Consider the following 15,995-nt stretch of genomic DNA (forward strand, 5'->3'; position numbering starts at 1 on the left):
TTCCCAATCTTCTAACACTTCCGCCTTCCTCCGTTGTCCAGCTTTCCATGGATGTATCATGCCCACTTCTATGGGTATGAATTCGTTATCCTCGCCGTCTTTATCAGTGTTGGTGAGATGATTCATCTTAATAATGGATGGCGCCATTGTTAACACCTATTTCCTTATAAGGTAAGGCTTAGTGTGTCAACACAATACTAGAAGTTATCTAGCTTTAGGAGGGCGGAGTGTTGTCGATTGATGTTTACCCTTGGGAAATAATCCCTGCAGACCCAGTTCACAAGTGTAGAAACTTGTGAGGTGGCTTAATCAATCTGTCGTCCGTAGAGCGTAAAAGTGCTAGCCGGATGACTTCTAGTGAGAGAAAGTAGAGAGAGAGAGAGAAGTGAAGTCCCAGCTCTCAAAGTTGTCAGAATGTCTGAACCTCGTAAAATGACAACCCAAAGTGTCTATTTATAGTGTCAGATCCACCAGATTGCTCGGGGACACGTGTCAAATGATGATACGTTCTGTTATTCGTGATCCGAAATTTATGGTGAAGGTGGCGTTCTCCGGCCAGGGCTTACGCACTAGGCGGCCTTCAGGGCTTACGTATGACGGAGCAGCCTGTATAGTGGAGAACGCTGGATGGACAACTCCACAAAACTGTTGTTTCCAGCCTTTCTGATGCTACTTTTATGCAACCATTACGCCTTTTATGCGTGTATACAATAGGATACACCATTAATTGCATAGACAGTGTATAGATAAATTCATATCTTAGCGTATCTACTAATCCATATCTTAGCGTACCTGTTACTGTAAACTTTTCCTGTCGTATTCCGTAGATTCCTCCGTAACTTATGAGATTTGAGTATTATATATGCATATGTAAATTATGTATTGCAGGGTACTAATCTACATCCTATAATCTATTTCTTATCGAAAATCCTTCATCTGATCGTACGAGATGAATCCCTCAACCAGTTCGAGTCCCTCAGATTTCGATAGCTATTCCGATAGTTATTCCGACAGCTATTCCGACATGGATATTCACCTAAGCTCCGAAAGCGGTGTCACCAGAATGAATCAATTCATCAACCATCCCCAATTCAACTGATGGGTTCGTAGTCGACCTAATTAATGGAGGCGCGAAGAAGGCGATCCCTTCCACCAACCAAATTTCGCTCTTGACGAAGAACCTCAAGCACTTACCGGCGAACCTGCTCGTAATACCATTTTTTCTCTCATTTTCAGAGTACCTCGTCATGATTATATACTATCTTGAATTCTAGAATTTATTCATCCGCTCGTTCCGACTGACAATCATCCCGAAATAATAGAAGAAGTCAACGAACTTCGCGCTCGAGTAATCAATTTGGAGAATATGGTGCAAAATTTACCAGCTTCAGCAACATCACCGACACCAACAGTACCATCTGTAACAGCACCTGTACCATCAACAATCCATGCCTCAACATCTCATTTTGTACCTCCTGCATAATCATCGTACTACATGACATCCTACATCGATTATGTTCGTTCTACGTATTGTTATACCTCGTTTATCTTCGTGCGTCATGACGATTATGTAATCTCTAATGTTTTGAGATTATGTATTCTAGTGCTAACCGAAAATCAAATGAACTTAATATCATATTAACTCATTAAATCCATGATTATATCTGAAGAAAATATATATGTATATATGTTTTCATAAAAATTGTAATTAAAAATTCTTTCGTACAAACTGTTAATGGTGAAAATATTTTAACAGGTAGGTAATACCCGAGGAATATTTAGATTTCACTTTAATAAGTTATACTGTACATTCTTCGAATCTGATTCAACGGTCATTTACTATCCTATTTACAACCACCGATATACGTATCCGTTCACCGCAGAATAACCTTTTTCATTCAATTTCATATTTGGATTTTGATCTATCAGAATCCAACAAGTGGCATAATGAAGAAAACATTGGACAAAAATAAAATATGTTAGAAACAAACAAATTAACCATGAGAAAATTTTGTTAAGAATCCACGCTAACAAAATCCTAGCTAACTGTTCCTAGCTAACCGATTACATTTTATTTATCGTAGTTTAATTATCGCAATTTTATTTATCATCATTTAATTTCTGTTATTTATTTTACGCACTTTAAATATCGGGACACGTATACAAGGTTTTGACATATCATATCGACGCATCTATATATATTATTTGGAATAACCATAGACACTCTATATGCAGTAATGATCGAGTTAGCTATACAGGGTTGAGGTTGATTCTACAATAATATATATAATTTGAGTTGTGATCGAGTCTGAGACATGTACACGGGTCACGATATGTATTAAATTAATTCGAATATTATATATTAAAGTGTATATGAATTATTGGACTGTTAACTGTGGACTATCGACTGTGGACTAATAATATTGGACAATTAAAATGAATTAAAATATTGATTATAACATATGAAACTAAACAATTCTTCAAGTTTGCCACTTGACTTTATCTTAAACCTCATTTGTATCTTGACGATTCTAATCTGCGTTCAAACGTTTCATGATTCTTGAAAACACCACAATCAGAGGATGAACCAACCGCACTTCATCTACGGAAGAAAAGATCTATGAACGTAGTTATGCACCTGAAAAACTCTCGGAACCTGAGTAAACGTTTAACACGTATCTGTGCTAGCTCCTTTAGAGTTATTATTACCGAAAATAACTTTGCAACTCCTGTTCGAGATAGCCAGTTTTGTCACAGCTCCAGTAAGCCAACTTCGACTTTTCGTTCGAAACAACCTTATTACAACCTTGATATATATGCGGGCTCTTTTATTGTTACCGGGAAACCTTTCATATTCCACCATATTACCATCAGCGTTTAATCATCTAAAAACACAATTCTCTTGAAACCACCTCGGATTGATAACCGATGATTCAGATATCGTAACATTAAATGCAGAGGAAACAGAAAAATGGTAGATGGTCGAAACTGCCAAAAGTTTGATGATAAAGAAAGGAGTGTTAGGAATGCTCGATAGAAAATTTGGTACTGAAAAAAAAATTGAGCTAACCATGAAGGAGACCAAGGACAAATACAAGGACCAAACCCTATATTCAAAGGATCCAGGTAATTCTGGATCCGATGAAATCTTTAGAGAATATCTTGCTCAGAGGTCATGTTTAAAATCTTGCAAAAAAATTTTCTTCATCAACCTTCGAACTTATAAATTCCAAAATATCATCATAAATATCTTCGATATTTCTGAGGATATTTTCATAAATATTCTCGTCCGAAATTATATACCTCTTCGTGCTATCTATAATACATTATATTGGAAATTTCTGTAAAATCTAAGTGTAAACTATGAATGAATTCTGAAGAAGTGTTGGGAACTGAAGCATGAGTTAGTATAATATAATGACACTTAATCAACGTGATTATATTACAGTAAGTCATGTTGAGTTTCTAATGGAACGTGATAATTCACAGATCTTAACGTCATCATGTGCCATGTTACATAACTCTTTCATTCTGCTTAACCTCTAAACACATCAAGAAAGTATATTCTTGATAGTTCTATTCTCTTTTGATTCTGATAATTTGACAAATCAAGATCGTACCATTACGATTTTCTTTTTAGAATATTAGCCATGTTCATTCGAAACTCCATACCCACAAATTCTGAACCATTACTTGATGTGCTTAATGGATAAAAGAGAAAACAGAGCATAAGGCTTTGAAGCGTAAATGGGGGTGTAAATCGCATCAAATAGGAGAGAGCATTAACTGTGGATGACAATGATTATAGGAGACAGAAGCAGGGACATCGAAATATAAGGGAAAATATAAAACCCAATAACAACACGGAGGTTACAAACCATGGATATTAATACGAATAGCAATATAAAGACACGATAGAAATAAGAATAGTATCACCCCAAGGTAATAGTAGAAGTAAACAGATTTTTCTGATGGAAGATTGAAAAGAAGGATGACAGAAATAATAATTAGAAAAATATCAAGGATTAGAACGGGATTAAGCATTTTCACAATCTTTTGGATGTATGAACTAAGAAAGAAAGTATAGGAATGGTGAAAATAATGGAACGTAAATAGTTTAATTTATAATGGGAATATCAGATAGAGTAATCGAGGCAGATCACCGTATTTAATTATAGAGATCTTAATTTCCTTATTCACCGAAGAATCAAATCTTGTAGATTTCAAAGAATTTCTTTAAATCCTTGAATTCCGAAAATCAATTCTATCTACATCAAAAGATATGACTAATTTACCTTTACTCATTTCACACTTCTGAGATAGCTTCACTCGTACTCATCACATAAGCAAATTGTTTTATCCATATTACTCGCTGATGATAAAACTCTAATTTCCAACCCGTACGCATCATGAAAACATACTTATTGTCATCCATGACCATCTCAGTCAAATTTCGGGATGAAATTTCTTTAACAGGTAGGTACTGTGACGACCCGGAAATTTCTGTTCAAATTTAAACTTGATCTTTATTTGATTTCGACACGATAAGAAAAGTCTGTAAGGTTGATTCTCAAAAAGTTTGAACTATTTCAAATATTCAATTGACCTTCGACTGCTCTCGACGATTCACGAACAAATAATTGTAAATAGATATGTGTATATGTATATATATAAAATAATTCAAAATATAATTTGAAGTATTATATGTTGTTATTATTAAAAATTTATAAAATAAAAATAGGATACTATAATAATTATTATCTAAAATATATATCTATATATAAATAAAGTATATTAAAAAAATAAATAAATATTAAATGATTGTAATACTCGTTTGATGTTTTGATTGATATTAAGCAAGTTAAATTCAAACTTATGTAATCTTAAAATAAACAGTGATCCGAAAATGAGTTATATAAGTTATAGGCTTATTAAAAGTATATTTAGGATCTAATTATTTAATTTTAACACTTTTTATATTTTACCCATAAATGAGAGGGACAGTTGATGTAATTTTTATTTATTAAATTAGTGACTGAATTTTACACCATAATGACCAAAATAAATAAATATAGTTAATATAAAAATTTGGGATTTTTCTGAGAACATCTATCCGCCACTGATTAACAATGGGCATGATATAATTTCCTTGTTAAATTGTTGGTAGATTAAAAGACAAAAGTTAGGCTGCTAATATTCTTTATTATTATTTTAGAGAGGCACGTTTTGTTTACAACTATCATCTATTCTTTCTCTCTTCTCTATATATAATATATTATATATTATATGCACATTAATATGAAAACATATTGAAACCCACTAACAATTTCTTAACATTATTTCTGTTTCTACTTTTGTCTATTAGACAACCAAAACCATAACCAACTGCACTCATGAACTATTTTTATCTTCTACTACTACCAACTACACAAAAATCTATCACATGTTTACTACTATTTTTTCATCACAACAACACATCCCCATAATCATCGCCATCATCATTATATCTTTACTTTTCTTTCTACTAACTGTCCAAGGACCAATCCAATCAACCCTAACTCACCATCTTTCACCCAACAACAACAAACCTTACCCCCTTAACCGTTACAACGTTGCTTCTATCCAAAGAACAAATCAACATGTTATCGTATAAATCCTTTGATGTTATTGCTTTTGTTGAACTAATCACCCAAACACAACCCAACTTGAAACCCCACCTTTCTAATAACTGCTACTACTTTACTGTGTTTGTTTCATTCGAAAATCAACCAAGAACACCCACTTGTTTGCCATGAATTCCTGTCACCGATATATTTTTTTTCTTTTTTTCTTTCTTTCTTTCTCAAACGGTCACAACAGACAGCCATTTTGCTACTGCTATTATGCATACATTTAACTTTTATTCTGCTTGAACGTCACGAGCTGATGCTCCCTTCTTTTGTCGTTAGTTATGATGTAAGACCCTAATCAGTTTGTACAGGAGTGTAAATATGTTACATAGAGTGTGGGTGATGTTGTGCAGTTAAACAGAAGTCACTGAGTGAGCTGAGCCTAGTGCGCGCCGCGCACACTAAAGGGAGCGCGCCGCGCACCCCTTACTGTAGCCGGGTTCCAGCTTTTTAAATCAGATATTTTGATGGGCATTTTGGTAAATTCACTTATGGACGGGTTAAAGATAGATAGGTCAGTTTGGGGAGCACCATTACTCCTTTATCAACAACCTTATCACTTTAACTTTAATTCTAGAGAGAGATTGTGATTTTTGAGAGAGAAGGCTTAAATCCAAGAGGAATGAGCTTGTTTTGGGTTAAAGTTCAAGCATTAAAGTCGTTCATCTTATCTCTAGCTTCGTTGTGGTATGTTCTAATTTTATTTTCCTTACTTTGATTTAGTGTAAGGGTTAGGGTTTGAGTAAATGATGAACACAAAACCCATTATTGGTGATTTTGGGTGTTCATGGGTAAAATTGAGTCTTGAATACTAATTGGTGACTAGTCTAGGGTTTCAAAGTATTAAATGATGTTTATGAACCCTAATTGGTGAGTTAGTTGCTAACACACCTAGTTATTTAGTAAATGGGCGTTGGTTAGTTAGTGGATGACCCGAAATGGGTGTGTTGTCTTAAAATGGTTATTTGGGTAATAAATTGACCTAGTTTGGAAAGATGGGTATGAATTACCCTAATTATGTGTTAGTTGGTGTTGTTGAACCTTAATCACTAGCTTTTAAGTGATTAGTGGTGGTCTTGACTTTAATTGGGCAGTTTTGGTATAAATGGGAGATTTAATACATTAAGTCATTAAATGCTCATGTGTAAGTGTTAGTATTGAGTCCACTTAGCTTGTGTGTTGATCAAGTACTTATTATATTAGGTACTTTGCTTTGAAGCTTCTGGAGGTTGAAATCGTCATCTAATTGTTAAGGTGAGTGGAATAATTATATGCGTATGTATATAATGTATCTATTTGTTGTAGCGTGAAAGGTGTAGTGTCGAGGTGTTAAGACACCACGTTTCACGTGAAGGGTGTAGCATCGAGGTGTTAAGACACCACTCCGTAAAATAATGAGTGTTGCATCGAGGTGTTAAGATGCCACTCGGGGTGATGTGCCGTGGTGTTAAGGTGCCACCCTAGGGTTTAGTGGTGCGAGGTGTTAAGTGCCCTAATGGATGTTATGAACACCGATGGCGTTTTCGCGAGCGCCATTCCCTTGTACTATTGGTCGACCATGGTTACTTGTGTTGTAAGCATATTATATCATTAAAAGTTATATTATTATGCGGTTGTTGCTAGCTTATGGTATTGGAGATTATAGCTTGTTAATGTGACGATAAGCTAATTGTGTTGCTAGCATGTTTGCGGTTTGTGTAAGTGTATGCAAGTAGGTATAATTATATATGTATTCGTATAATTATTGCATTCACTAAGCTTTGCTTACCCTCTCGTTGTTTACCATTTTATAGGTTCGGTTTTGGACAAGGGTAAGGGCATCGTATTGGACTAGAGATCCCGCTTGATACTAGGGGACGCTTTTGGCTTTTGTAGCTCTTGGAGTTTGACCGGTAGTTGGGTAGTTTAATCCCAAACGCCATGCTCATTGTGTAGTTTGGAACTTAAACTTTTTGGTGGTCGAAACTCTAAACTTGTATTAAACTTGTATTTTGGGTCGTGTGGGCCCCGCTTGTAAAACATCATTTTTATGTTTGATTCGTGTTAGTTTTACATATATAAGTTTGTTATGAAAAGCGTTCGGTCTAAAAGTGTCGGGAAGTCGAAGATCTTTTCGCGAAAAATGGACATTTTGATCAGAACTGTCTCAGGCCTTGTGCGCGCCGTTCACAGGTAGTGGTGCGCGCCGCGCACCCTCCAGATCAGTTTTAATTTTTTTTTATTCCGCGTTTTTGGTTGGTTAACGGGTTGGGTTGGTACAAGTGGTATCAGAGCATGGTCTAAGGGATTTAGGTGACTTGAGATAGGCACCTAGACTTAGACTTTTGTGTGCGCGTGTATGCGGGACTTGTAGAACTTTGGGTCGGATCGGGATGGTTAGTGCATAGGTTTATGTGAACTAATCATGCGCTATTTGTTTGTGTTGTGTTTAGCAATCATCAAGCGAGATAGGCGTTGTACTAGCGAGTTAATGTGACGTGCTTGCGTAGTAATGACTAGCTACTATTGTTACGGGCGCAAATCGTGTTAAACAAGCAATGTACGACGATTGTTGAGCGAGATGGAGTAGTGTGGCATATATGTATATACACATGTAATTGTCCTTTCTTTTTTGTGATTTAACCTATTTCGTTTTATAGAATGAAGACGAGAAACGGTCCCGATCATGATAACGGAAGTACAAGCGAGGACGCCGAGTTTTCGGCCAAGGTTGAGGCCGTCTTTAAAAAGTTAAAAGCGGATTTTCTTACGGACGTCCGAAAGGTCTTTCAAGATTCGGTTGATGAGCAAATAACTGATCTAATTAATGAACGAATGAAGGCCACTATCGAAGAGGCCCTTGACGCTAGGAATATCTATCCTCGCGGTGAAGGAGGCGAAGGAAGGCGGGACTTCCACTACAAGAACTTCAAGGATGCTCAACCCCCGATGTTTAATGGGGTGCGGGATCCTTTAAAAAGTACATGTTGGATCTCCGATATTGAGGGAGCTTTCCGTACCGCGGAATGTCCTCCTGAAAAGAAGACGAGGTATGGTTCTAGCATGTTACGCGAAGAAGCTAAGTTGTGGTGGGACGATAAAATCAACTTGTATGGTGAAGAACAATGTATGGGTTTGACTTGGGAAGACTTCAAGAAAGAGTTTTTCAAAGAATACCGAACTTCTTCCGACCTCGATAGAATCCGGGACGAGTTGCACCATTTGCAACAAGGTTCCATGGATTTGGTTACCCTCAAGTCTACATTCTTGGCAAAGACTCGTTTTTGCCCGAAATATGTTGGTGATGATCATAAGCTCATGAAGGATTTCTACCGTACTTTGAATGATGAGTACAAGGGGAAGATTAGTCGGGGTATGGCTAAGTCTTTTGATGAATTGTTCGAGTTGGCTCGGGGTTTTGAGCCGGAGGTTCCAAGAAAGAGTGATTTCATGTTTTCCAAAAGAAAGTTTGAAGGTTTTAGTTACTCTAACGCCTCAAGCAAGAAGAGCAAGAGCAAGAGGGGGGCCGAAAGTGTCAATAGTGCAAAGAAGGGCACTACCGGTGGGTTTTCTTATACGTGCTACAATTGTGGGCAACCGGGTCATATGGCTCGTGAGTGTCTGAAACCGTCTTTCGGAAACAAAGTCACTTGTTTTAATTGCGGCAAAGAAGGGCATAAGAAGCCGGAGTGTCCCGACTTGCGAAACGACAATGTGAAGCGGTTAGAGAGGGTGGCGGGTACGGCTAGGGGTCGCAACTATTTAATGACCAATGATAAAGCCAAACAATCGCACGAAGTTGTCTCAGGTACTTACATGGTTAATTCTAATCCGGCAAGGATTCTTTTCGATAGCGGTGCAAATTTGTCGTTTGTGTCTCCTAAATTTGTGCCTAAACTTAATAGACCGTTAGCTAAGTTAAGTCGTCCGATAGAAGTCGAAATAGCGGACGGCAAGACGGTGCTAGTGGTTGATGTGTGTGAAAATTGTGATGTTGTTTTTGGTGCCGAAACCTTTAAAATTGATCTTATTCCAATGACCTTGGGCGACTTTGATATTGTCGTTGGTATGGATTGGCTCGATCATTATAGAGCCGATATTGCATGCCATGATAAGTTTATTCGTGTGAAGACCCTAAGTGGGGGAGAGTTAATTATTCATGGTGATAAGTGAAGGAGACCGGTGCCGATATGCACTTTTTCACGGGCACGTCGTTTTGTTGTTACCGGTGGCATGGCTTTCCTTGCTCATGTTGTTGATACTCGCAATGAGCCACCACCTATTCGTGAAATTCCGGTTGTTAGTGAATTCGAAGACGTTTTTCCGGACGAATTACCGGGTGTTCCGGCGGAAAGACAAGTTGAGTTTCGTATTGAGTTGGTTCCGGGAGCTACTCCTATTGCTAAAACTCCTTATCGTTTAGCACCAACGGAAATGCAAGAGTTGTTAAATCAAACCCAAGAGTTGCTCGAGAAGGGTTTTATTCGACCGAGTGCTTCGCCATGGGGCGCTCCGGTGTTATTTGTGAAGAATAAAGATGGTAGTATGCGTATGTGCATTGATTACTGTGAGTTGAATAAAGTGACGATCAAGAATCGTTATCCATTACCTAGGATTGACGATTTATTTGATCAACTTCAAGGTGCAACGTATTTCTCTAAGATCGACCTACGGTCTGGCTATCACCAAATGCGGGTCCGTGAGGAAGACATAGAGAAAACGGCTTTTCGAACGCGATATGGGCATTATGAGTTTGTAGTTATGCCCTTTGGTCTTACAAATGCACCGGCAGCATTCATGGATCTTATGAACCGAGTGTGCCAACCTATGTTGGACAAGTCGGTAATAGTGTTCATCGACGACATACTAGTCTACTCGAAAAGTATGAACGAACACGAACATCATTTGCGTGAAGTATTGAAGACGCTACGAAAGGAGAAGTTGTATGCAAAGTTCTCTGAATGTGAATTTTGGCTAAGGGAAGTTCAATTCCTTGGTCATATTGTGAACGAAAACGGTATTCAAGTATATCCGGGGAAGATTGAGACGGTGAAGAGTTGGGGACGACCGACTACGCCTACGGAAATCCGAAGTTTTCTCGGATTGGCCGGTTATTATCGTCGGTTTATCCAAGATTTTTCTAAGATCGCTTCTTCGTTGATGAAATTGACAAGGAAGAATGCGAGGTTTGTTTGGGAGAACGAGCAAGAAATTGCTTTTCAATTGTTAAAAGAGAAGTTGTGTCAAGCTCCGGTGTTAGTGTTACCGGAAGGTGTTGAAGACATGGTGGTTTATTGTGATGCTTCCTTAAATGGTCTCGGGTGTGTTCTAATGCAAAGAGGTAAAGTCATCACTTATGCCTCTCGACAATTAAAGGAACATGAAACGAGGTATCTGACTCATGATCTTGAGTTGGCGGCGGTTGTGCATGCGTTGAAAATTTGGCACCATTACTTGTATGGTGTCAAGTGTACGATTTATTCGGATCATAAGAGTTTGAAACATCTCTTTAATCAACGAGATTTGAATTATCGCCAACGTAGGTGGATGGATGTGGTGAAAGACTACGATTGTGAAATACTTTATCATCCGGGTAAGGCGAATGTGGTCGCGGATGCGTTGAGTCGAAAGAGTCAACATCCGGCGATACGAGTTGGATCGTTACGTTTGATTATTACCAACGATTTTCTTGAAAAGCTTGGTGAGATTCAAATAGAGGCTTATGTTCACAACAAGCATACGGAGCGAATCGTGGGCCAATCGGAGTTTATTACTATGGTTCCGCGTGGTTTGTTGTCTTTCCAAGGAAGGGTGTGGGTGCCTAAGATGGGTGATTACCGACGAGTGCTACTTGATGAAGCACATAAATCAAAATATTCCATTCATCCGGGCGCGACGAAAATGTATCTTGACTTGAAGAAAGATTATTGGTGGCCGGGCATGAAGCCTGATGTTGTGAAGTATGTTGAGCAATGCGTCACGTGTTTGCAAGTAAAAGCCGAACACCAAAATCCGTATGGAAAATTGCAACCGTTAGAAATTCCGAAATGGAAATGGGAGCACATTACCATGGATTTCATAACAAAGTTACCTAAGACGGCGAGAACCTAATTTGATACGATTTGGGTGATAGTTGACCGGTTGACAAAAAGTGCTTTGTTTCTTCCCATTAAAGAAGCGATATCGTCGGAGACCTTGGCTAAGTTGTTTATCAAGGAAGTGGTCGCTCGACATGGGGTTCCTATATCTATTATTTCGGATCGAGATACCCGTTTTACATCTCAATTTTGGGAAAAGTTTCATGAGGATATGGGTACACAATTGAAGTTGAGCACGGCGTATCATCCTCAAACGGACGGTCAAACCGAAAGTACGAACCAAACTTTGGAAGATATGCTACGGGCGTGCATTATTGATTTTGGTGGTAGTTGGGACGAGCATTTGCCTTTGGTGGAATTCTCATACAATAATACTTATCACACTAGTATCGGGATGCCACCTTATGAGATGCTTTACGGGCGGAGGTGTCGAACTCCCATTTGTTGGGGAGAAGTAGGTCAAAGAGAAATCGGGAGTACCGATTTGGTTTTAGAGACGAATAACAAGATTGATATTATTCGGGAACATTTGAGAAAGGCTCAAGATAGACAAAAGTGGTATGCCGACAAACGTAGACGAACGATCAAATTTCAAGAAGGCGATATGGTGATGCTTAAGGTTTCGCCATGGAAGGGTATTATTCAATTTCGAAAACGGGGAAAGTTAGCTCCTCGGTTTATTGGTCCCTTTAAAGTATTAGCTCGTGTTGGTGAAGTCGCGTATCATTTGGAATTACCCGAAGAGCTTGCGGGGATTCATAATACATTTCATGTTTCCCATCTCCGTAAGTGTCTTGCGGATGATTCATCATGGGTGCCGTTAGACAAAATTGAGCTAAACAATAAGTTAGAGTATATTGAGGAGCCGATTGCCATACTCGATGAGAAGGTCAAAAGGTTGAGTCATAAAGAGGTTAGAACTTTTAAAGTCCAATGGCGTCGAAGTATAGGTTCCGAGTTTACTTGGGAGCCCGAAGAGTTCGTGTTGGTATATCTTCCCTCTTGTCATGCGGCTTGGATTGCGAGGACGCAATCCGAATAAGTGGGGGAGAGTTGTAAGACCCTAATCAGTTTGTACAGCAGTGTAAATATGTTACATAGAGTGTGGGTGAGGTTGTGCAGTTAAACAGAAGTCACTGAGTGAGCTGAGCCTAGTGCGCGCCGTGCACACTAAAGGGAGCGCGCCGCACACCCCTTACTGTAGCCGGGTTCCAGCTTTTTAAATCAGATATTTTGATGGGCATTTTGGTAAATTAACTTATGGACGGGTTAAAGACAGATAGGTCAGTTTGGGGAGCACCATTACTCCTTTATCAACAACCTTATCACTTTAACTTTAATTCTAGAGAGAGATTGTGATTTTTGAGAGAGCAAGCTTAAATCCAAGAGGAAGGAGCTTGTTTTGGGTTAAAGTTCAAGCATTAAAGTCATTCATCTTATCTCTAGCTTCGTTGTGGTATGTTCTAATTTTATTTTCCTTACTTTGATTTAGTGTAAGGGTTAGGGTTTGAGTAAATGATGAACACAAAACCCATTATTGGTGATTTTGGGTGTTCTTGGGTAAAATTTAGTCTTGAATACTAATCGGTGACTATTCTAGGGTTTCAAAGTATTAAATGATGTTTATGAACCCTAATTGGTGAGTTAATTGCTAACACACCTAGTTATTTAGTAAATGGGTGTTGGTTAGTTAGTGGATGACCCGAAATGGGTGTGTTGTCTTAAAATGGTTATTTGGGTAATAAATTGACCTAGTTTGGAAAGATGGGTATGAATTACCCTAATTATATGTTAGTTGGTGTTGTTGGACCTTAATCACTAGCTTTTAAGTGATTAGTGGTGGTCTTGACTTTAATTGGGCAGTTTTGGTATAAATGGGCGATTTAATACATTAAGTCATTAAATGCTCATGTGTAAGTATTAGTATTGAGTCCACTTAGCTTGTGTGTTGATCAAGTACTTATTATATTAGGTACTTTGCTTTGAAGCTTGTGGAGGTTGAAATCGTCATCTAATTGTTAAGGTGAGTGGAATAATTATATGCGTATGTATATAATGTATCTATTTGTTGTAGCGTGAAAGGTGTAGTGTCGAGGTGTTAAGACACCACGTTTCACGTGAAGGGTGTAGCATCGAGGTGTTAAGATGCCACTCGGGTGTAGCATCGAGGTGTTAAGATGCCACCTAGGAGTGTAGTGTCGAGGTGTTAAGACACCACTCCGTAAAATAATGAGTATTGCATCGAGGTGTTAAGATGCCACTCGGTATGATGTGCCGAGGTGTTAAGGTGCCACCCTAGGGGTTAGTGGTGCGAGGTGTTAAGTGCCCTAATGGATGTTATGAACACCGATGGCATTTTCGTGAGCGCCGTTCCCTTGTACTATTGGTCGACCATGGTTACTTGTGTTGTAAGCATATTATATCATTTCGAGTTATATTATTATGCGGTTGTTGCTAGCTTGTGGTATTGGAGATTATAGCTTGTTAATGTGACGATAAGCTAATTGTGTTGCTAGCATGTTTGCGGTTTGTGTAAGTGTATGCAAGTAGGTATAATTATATATGTATTCGTATAATTATTGCATTCACTAAGCTTTGCTTACCCTCTCGTTGTTTACCATTTTATATGTTCGGTTTTGGACAAGGGTAAGGGCATCGTATTGGACTAGAGATCCCGCTTGATACTAGGGGACGCTTTTGGCTTTAGTAGCTCTTGGAGTTTGACCGGTAGTTGGGTAGTTTAATCCTAAACGCCATGCTCATTGTGTAGTTTGGAACTTAAACTTTTTGGTGGTCGAAACTCTAAACTTGTATTAAACTTGTATTTTGGGTCGTGTGGGCCCCGCTTGTAAAACATCATTTTTATGTTTGATTCGTGTTAGTTTTACATATATAAGTTTGTTGTGAAAAGCGTTCGGTCTAAAAGTGTCGGGAAGTCGAAGATCTTTTCGCGAAAAATGGACATTTTGATCAGAACTGTCTCAGGCCTTGTGCGCGCCGCTCACAGGCAGTGGTGCGCGCCGCGCACCCACAGATCAGTTTTAAATTTTTTTTTTATTCCGCTTTTTTGGTTGGTTAACGGGTTGGGTTGTTACATATGATTATGAGTAAAGTGATGAAAAGATGATTACGGTTACGTGTATGATGAAGTATGATGAAGATTAATGATGTTGATTGATGATGACCGACGATGAATCATAAAACCCAGCTGTTGATACAATGCCTGTCAATTCCCAATCGTTGCTACTAAGCTGTGAATCCATTAATGAAATTTAAATCAATATTGGGTTGGATTATTTGTTCATGGGCTTAGTTACTTGTGAGATTGGGCTGCAATACTTATTTTCGTTGGCCTCCAGACTACACACTGCAGCTGTATCTCGGTACTTCTGTTGGAAATTAAATACGTGAATAATAATAAAGATTAAGATAATGATATGATGAACACGAATATGTGATGAAGACGATTATGATAATGGTTCGTTAATGATGATGGGTGACTCGTTGTTGATTGGGAAAATAAAGATGACGAAATGATTATGGTAATGGGGAGATGATGTTGTTTAACGAAGAAGAAGAAGAAAATTAAACAAATTAAAAACGGCTTAAAAGAATTTAAGAGTTTATAAAAACAAGAAAGTAAGGGTGGAGCAATGGATGAGGGGTGTTGACATTGGATGAGAGGTCGCGGGTTCGAGTCCCGTTGCGGGCAGTTTATTTTTTTGGCCTATTTTGAGGTAGTTACTTATCATCATCATCATCATCATCATTTTTATTATTATTATTATTATTATTATTATTATTATTATTATTATTATTATTATTATTATTATTATTATTATTATTATTATTATTATTATTATTATTATTATTATTATTATTATTATTATTATTATTATTATTATTATTATCATTATGATTATTATTATTATTTGCTAGTATTAAGTATTATTGTTATAATTGTTAGTATTACTATTATTATTATCATTTTTATGAACATAATACAAATTATCACTATAAATATTATTATTAGTATCATATTACAAATTGTTAGTAATATTATAGTATTATCAACAAAGGTATTAGTAATAATATCATTATTGTTGTTAATATGATTATTAGAATGGTTATAATTAAACTTATAACCATAATTAACAAAATAGATATCTCTATAATTAGTATTATTATCACTATTAACATAAGTACTACTATTATTAATATTATCATTATCATTATTAGTATTATTATT

The sequence above is a fragment of the Rutidosis leptorrhynchoides genome, chromosome 8 (genome assembly GCF_046630445.1).
Source record: "Rutidosis leptorrhynchoides isolate AG116_Rl617_1_P2 chromosome 8, CSIRO_AGI_Rlap_v1, whole genome shotgun sequence".
Taxonomy (NCBI): domain Eukaryota; kingdom Viridiplantae; phylum Streptophyta; class Magnoliopsida; order Asterales; family Asteraceae; genus Rutidosis; species Rutidosis leptorrhynchoides.